The sequence below is a fragment of the Cryptomeria japonica genome, unplaced genomic scaffold, assembly GCF_030272615.1.
Source record: "Cryptomeria japonica unplaced genomic scaffold, Sugi_1.0 HiC_scaffold_1024, whole genome shotgun sequence".
In the NCBI taxonomy this organism is placed as follows: domain Eukaryota; kingdom Viridiplantae; phylum Streptophyta; class Pinopsida; order Cupressales; family Cupressaceae; genus Cryptomeria; species Cryptomeria japonica.
The window spans coordinates 28593-35000 of record NW_026729687.1 but is presented as its reverse complement, the minus strand read 5'-3'; the positions used below and the strand labels follow the sequence as shown (position 1 = coordinate 35000).

The following is a 6408-nucleotide window of genomic DNA, read 5'->3' as shown; positions in this document are numbered from 1 at the left end:
GTTTGCCCCGGGTGCGCACCTCGCGTGCACCTTCGCCGGGGTGAGCACCTTGGTGTGCAGACCTTGGTTGGGTTGCGCGCCCTGGTGCGCACCAAGGAGCGCTCTGAAGTGTGCTCCAAGGTGCGGCGTGCACGAAGTCGGAGCCCGGTTTGCCCCGGGTGTGCACCTCGGGTGCGCACCTCGCGTGCACCTTCGCTGCGGTGGGCACCTTGGCTGGGTTGCGCGCCTTGGTGGGCACCATGCAGTGCACGAAGTCGGAGCCCGGATTGCCCCGGGCGCGCACCTCCGCCAGGGTGGGCACCTTGGTGCGCACAACTTGCCTGGGCTGCGCACCAGGAAGGGCTCAAGATGGCACCCGCGTTCCGTTTTTTTCACTATCTTTCAGAACGGAAATTTTAAAATCTCGTTTTTTTTTGCCTTTTCTGGAAATTAGTGAAGGCAGCGCATCAAAGGTGCGCAACGCTGGTGCGAACCTGGGAGCGCTCCGATGTGTGCTCCAAGGTGCGGCGTGCACGAAGTCGGACCCCGGTTTGCCCCGGGTGCGCACCTCGCGTGCACCTTGGTGCGCACACCTTGGCTGGGTTGCGCGCCCTGGTGGGCACCATGGTGCGCACCAAGGAGCGCTCCGAAGTGTGCTCCAAGGTGCGGCGTGCACGAAGTCGGAGCCCGGTTTGCCCCGGGTGCGCACCTCGCGTGCACCTTCGCCGCGGTGGGCACCATGGCGTGCACGAAGTCGGAGCCCGGTTTGCCCCGGGTGCGCACCTCGCGTGCACCTTCGCCGGGGTGGGCACCTTGGTGTGCAGACCTTGGCTGGGTTGCGCGCCCTGGTGGGCACCATGGTGCGCACCAAGGAGCGCTCCGAAGTGTGCTCCAAGGTGCGGCCTGCACGAAGTCGGAGCCCGGTTTGCCCCGGGTGTGCACCTCGGGTGGGCACCTTGGTGCGCATGCCTTGCCTGGGCTGCGCACCAGGGCGGGCTCAAGATGGCACCCGCGTTCCTTTTTTTTCACTATCTTTCAAAACGGAAATTTTAAAATCTCATTTTTTTTTGCCTTTTTCTGGAAATTAGTGAAGGCAGCGCATCAAAGGTGCGCACCTCGCTGCCCACCACGGTGCGCAACGCCGGTGGGCACCCGGGAGTGCTTCGAAGTGTGCTCCAAGGTGCTGCGTGCACGTTGTCGGAGCCCGGTTTGCCCCGGGTGCGCACCTCGCGTGCACCTTCGTCGGGGTGGGCACCTTGGCTGGGTTTGCCCCGGCTGCGCTCCGAAGCGGGGTTATTGGAGCGCCGCCTCTTTTTTTGTCGGAGCGTTTGGTGGGGTTTCTCGCATTGGCTCTTCCGAGGCCCGGTTGCCACCCTGGCGCGCACGAAGTCGGAAGTAGGGTTAATTGCCCGGGTGCGCACCTTTGCCAGGGTGGGCACCTTACCTGGGCTGCGCACCAGGGCGGGCTCAAGATGGCACGCGCGTTCCGTTTTTTTCACTATCTTTCAAAACGGAAATTTTAAAATCTCCTTTTTTTTTTGCCTTTTCTGGAAATTAGTGAAGGCAGCGCATCAAAGGTGCGCACCTCGCTGCCCACCTTGGTGTGCTCTGAGGTGCGCACCCGGGAGCGCTACGAAGTGTGCTCCAAGGTGCGGCGTGCACGTTGTCGGAGCCCGGTTTGCCCCGGGTGCGCACCTCGCCTGCACCTTGGCCGGGGTGGGCACCTTGGCTGGGTTTGCCCAGGGTGCGCTCCGAAGCGGGGTTACTGGAGCGCCCCCTCTTTTTTTGTCAGAGCGTTTGGTGGGGTTTCTCGCATTGGCTCTTCCCAGGCCCGGTTGTTGGGTGCGCTCCCACCCTGGCGCGCGCGAAGTTGGAAGTTGGGTTAATTGCCCGGGCGCGCACCTTCGCCAGGGTGGGCACCTTGGTGCGCACACCTTGGCTGGGCTGCGCACCAGGGCGGGCTCAAGATGGCACCAGCATTCCCTTTTTCTCACTATCTTTCAAAACGGAAATTTTAAAATCTCGTTTTTTTTTTGCCTTTTATGGAAATTAGTGAAGGCATCGCATCAAAGGTGCGCACCTCGCTGCCCACCTTGGTGTGCTCCGAGGTGCCCACCACGGTGCGCAACGCCGGTGCGAACCCGGGAGCGCCCCGATGTGTGCTCCAAGGTGCGGCGTGCACGAAGTCGGACCCCGGTTTGCCCCGGGTGCGCACCTCGCGTGCACCTTGGTGCGCACACCTTGGCTGGGTTGCGCGGCCTGGTGGGCACCATGGTGCGCACCAAGGAGCGCTCCGAAGTGTGCTCCAAGGTGCGGCGTGCACGAAGTCGGAGCCCGGTTTGCCCCGGGTACCACTCGCGTGCACCTTCGCCGGGGTGGGCACCTCGGCTGGGTTGCGCGCCCTGGTGCGCACCAAGGAGCGCTCCGAAGTGTGCTCCAAGGTGCGGCGTGCACGAAGTCGGAGCCCGGTTTGCCCCGGGTGCGCACCTCGCGTGCACCTTCGGCGGGGTTGCGCGCCCTGGTGGGCACCATGGTGCGCACCAAGGAGCGCTCCGAAGTGTGCTCCAAGGTGCGGCGTGCACGAAGTCGGAGCCCGGTTTGCCCCGGGTGCGCACCTCGCGTGCACCTTCGGCGGGGTTGCGCGCCCTGGTGGGCACCATGGTGCGCACCAAGGAGCGCTCCGAAGTGTGCTCCAAGGTGCGGCGTGCACGAAGTCGGAGCCCGGTTTGCCCCGGGTGCGCACCTCGCGTGCACCTTCGCCGCGGTGGGCACCATGGCGTGCACGAAGTCGGAGCCCGGTTTGCCCCGGGTGCGCACCTCGCGTGCACCTTCGCCGGGGTGGGCACCTCGGCTGGGTTGCGCGCCCTGGTGCGCACCAAGGAGCGCTCCGAAGTGTGCTCCAAGGTGCGGCGTGCACGAAGTCGGAGCCCGGTTTGCCCCGGGTGCGCACCTCGCGTGCACCTTCGCCAGGGTGGGCACCTCGGTGCGCACACCTTCTCAATGTTTTCTTGCCTTTTCTGGAAATTGGTGAAGGCAGCGCATCAAAGGTGCGCACCTCGGTGTGCTCCGAGGTGCGAACCCGAGAGCGCTCCGAGGTGCCCACGAAGTCGAAAGTCGGGTTAATTGCATTGTTTTCCCCGGGTGCGCTCCGAGGTGCGCAACATCGGCGCGCACCAAGGAGGGCTCCGAAGTGTGCTCCAAGGTGCGCACGATGGCGTGCACCTCTGGTGCGCACGATTCGGAGCTCGGTTTGACCGGGGTGCGCACACCTTGGCTGGGTTGCGCACCTTTTGTGCGCTCCAAGGTGCGCACGAAGTCGGAGCTCGGTTTGCCCCGGGTGCGCACCTTCGCCAGGGTGCGCACCTTGATGCGCACGCCTTGGCTGGGCTGCGCACCTTGGTGGGCGCCATGGTGCGCACCTTTCGTGCGCTCCAAGGTGCGCACGAAGTCGGAGCTCGGTTTGCCCCGGGTGCGCACCTTGGTGGGCGCCATGGTGCACTCCGAGGTGCCCAAGATTGGTGCGCACCAAGGAGCGCTCCGAAGTGCGCTCCAAGGTGCGCGCGAAGTCGAAAGTTGGGTTAATTGTCCGGTTTGCCTCGGGTGCGCACCTTGCGTGCACCTTCGCCAGGGTGGGCGCCTTGGTGCGCACACCTTGGCTGGGCTGCGCACACCTTGGCACCCGCGTTTCCTTCATTTTAAATTTTTTTTTTTTACAATCTCTCAAGTGGGAAATTCTATAATCTCAACTTTTTTTGCCTTTTCAGGAAACTTTTGAATGGAGCGCATCATTGGTGCGCTCCGAAGTGTGCTCCAAAGCTCTCTCCAGCTGCGTGCACCTGCCCCGGCCGCGCACCCGGCCCCGCCCAGCTTCGCTCACCTGTCCCGGGCGTCTGGTGCGGAACCTTAGAGTAAGAAACATCACCGTGCACCTTGGCCAACGTGCGCGACTCGACCGAGCGCGCACTGGCCGAGGTGCACACCGATTTCACCTGGGTGCGCGCGCAGCACCTCGGGCGCACCGGGGTGCGCGCACAACGCCCGGGTTGCACCGTGGCCTGTGTGCTCGGGGCGCCTCGGGTGCGCGCTCGGTGTCGCCCCCGCGCGCGCGGTAGTGCGGGCAGCGCACCCCGGCCCGGCCCGGCCCCGACGAGAACGCAAACGGGCAAAAGGTTTATTCAAATAGCATTGCGATGCCCGGCGAAAAACTAAAAAAGGGTGCAACACCGGGACTTCCCGGGAGGTCACCCATCCCAGTACTACTCCGGCCCAAGCGCGCTTAACTGCGGAGTTCTGATGGGATCCGGTGCACTAACGCTGGTATGATCGCACCCGTTATGAGCTTGTCGCAGTGTGTACTTAGCAAACCGCGACCCACGTGCGAATCCACCCCGGCCACCCACCCCCGTCGAGGTGCACACCCTCCCTCGCGAAGTGCGCCCCGTTCGCCAAGTGTGAGCCCTGCCCGGGTGCGCGCACCTTGCTAGGGCGTCGGGTGTGCACCCGGCCCGGCCTACGTGCGTGCACCTGTAGGGGGCGTCGTGTGCGTGCAGTGTCCCGTCTGCAACGCGGTGCCCACACACCACCTCGGGCGCAACGACCTGCGCTCACATGTGGGCCGAGTGCACCTTGGTGCATGTTCGGGGCGCCTCGGGTGCACGCTCGATCTTGCCCCGGTGCACCAAGGCGCTCGGTTTGCCCCGGTGTGCGCACTTGGTGCAAGGTGGGCACCCAAAATAGGGATCAAGCACCAAAACACAAGTTTCGGGATGCAAAATGGGACCCAAGGACCACAAATGCGTTCCAAGACCCATGATGGGTCCACGAGAACAAAAATGTGTTCCGAGACTTAATAAACAAATATTGGGTTTTAGGAGAAGAAACATGCTCTGATGCCCAAAACGAGAATCGACCCCGAAAAGGCCACAGGCCAAAAGTGGGATGCGAGACAAAAAAAAATGGGACCCGAGGACCAAAATTGGGTTCCCAGGTCGAAGACAGGGCAACCGGACAAGAAACGACCTCTAAGGCTCGAAATGAGTCCCGACGACTAAAACTTGACAAGAAGCACCCATCAGGCACCCAACTCGACACCCATGGGATGCCGACCCACCCGGGCTTCCACCTAGCACACCTTGGCACCCACCCACCCTCGCACCCAACCTCGCACCCAACTTAGCACCTTTGAACCCACATTGGCACTCACCCTGACCCTGGCACCTTGGAACCCACATTGGCACTCACCTTGACCCTGGCACCCACCTTTGCACTCACCTTGGGACCCACCCTGGCTCCCACCTCGGCACCCACCCAGACACCCACCTTGGTTCCTTGGCACCCACCTTGGATCCTTGGCACCCACCCCGACACCCACCTTGGCACGCAACTTGGCTACTTGCCACCCACCTTGGCTCCTTGACGCCCACCCCGACAACCACCCCGTGACCTACCCTGGCTAGGGTTGGTGCACACCCACCCTGGTGCCCACCTTGGCACCCACCCTATGACCCACCTTGGCACGCACCTTAGTACCCACCCCGTTACCCACCCTAGGACCCACCCCGTGACCCACCTTGGCCAGGGTGGGTGCCTTGGTGCGCACAACTTGCCTGGGCTGCACACCAGGGCGGGCTCAAGATGGCACCCGCGTTCCGTTTTTTTCACTATCTTTCAAAACGGAAATTTTAAAATCTCATTTTTTTCTTTTTTTTGCCTTTTCTGGAAATTAGTGAAGGCAGCGCATCAAAGGTGCGCAATGCTGGTGCGAACCCGGGAGCGCTCCGATGTGTGCTCCAAGGTGCGGCGTGCACGAAGTCCGAGCCCGGTTTGCCCCGGGTGCGCACCTCGCGTGCACCTTCGCCGGGGTGAGCACCTTGGCTGGGTTGCGCGCCCTGGTGCGTACCAAGGAGCGCTCTGAAGTGTGCTCCAAGGTGCGGCGTGCACGAAGTCGGAGCCCGGTTTGCCCCGGGTGTGCACCTCGGGTGCGCACCTCGCGTGCACCTTCGCTGCGGTGGGCACCTTGGCTGGGTTGCGCGCCTTGGTGGGCACCATGCAGTGCACGAAGTCGGAGCCCGGTTTGCCCCGGGCGCGCACCTCCGCCAGGGTGGGCACCTTGGTGCGCACAACTTGCCTGGGCTGCGCATCAGGAAGGGCTCAAGATGGCACCCGCGTTCCGTTTTTTTCACTATCTTTCAGAACGGAAATTTTAAAATATCGTTTTTTTTTGCCTTTTCTGGAAATTAGTGAAGGCAGCGCATCAAAGGTGCGCAACGCTGGTGCGAACCTGGGAGCGCTCCGATGTGTGCTCCAAGGTGCGGCGTGCACGAAGTCGGAGCCCGGTTTGCCTCGGGTGCGCCCTGGTGGGCACCATGGTGCGCACCAAGGAGCGCTCCGAAGTGTGCTCCAAGGTGCGGCCTGCACGAAGTCGGAGCC

The 6408-nt window shown here is 63.0% G+C and overlaps 1 non-coding gene across 1 annotated transcript; it reads right to left on the bottom strand.

Annotated features, from left to right (window-relative positions):
* Positions 1-4191: 4191 nt before the first annotated feature.
* On the bottom strand, positions 4192-4310 carry LOC131873069 (5S ribosomal RNA). Its single transcript, XR_009371107.1, has one exon. It is a non-coding gene; the product is annotated as a 5S ribosomal RNA (ribosomal RNA).
* Positions 4311-6408: the final 2098 nt, after the last annotated feature.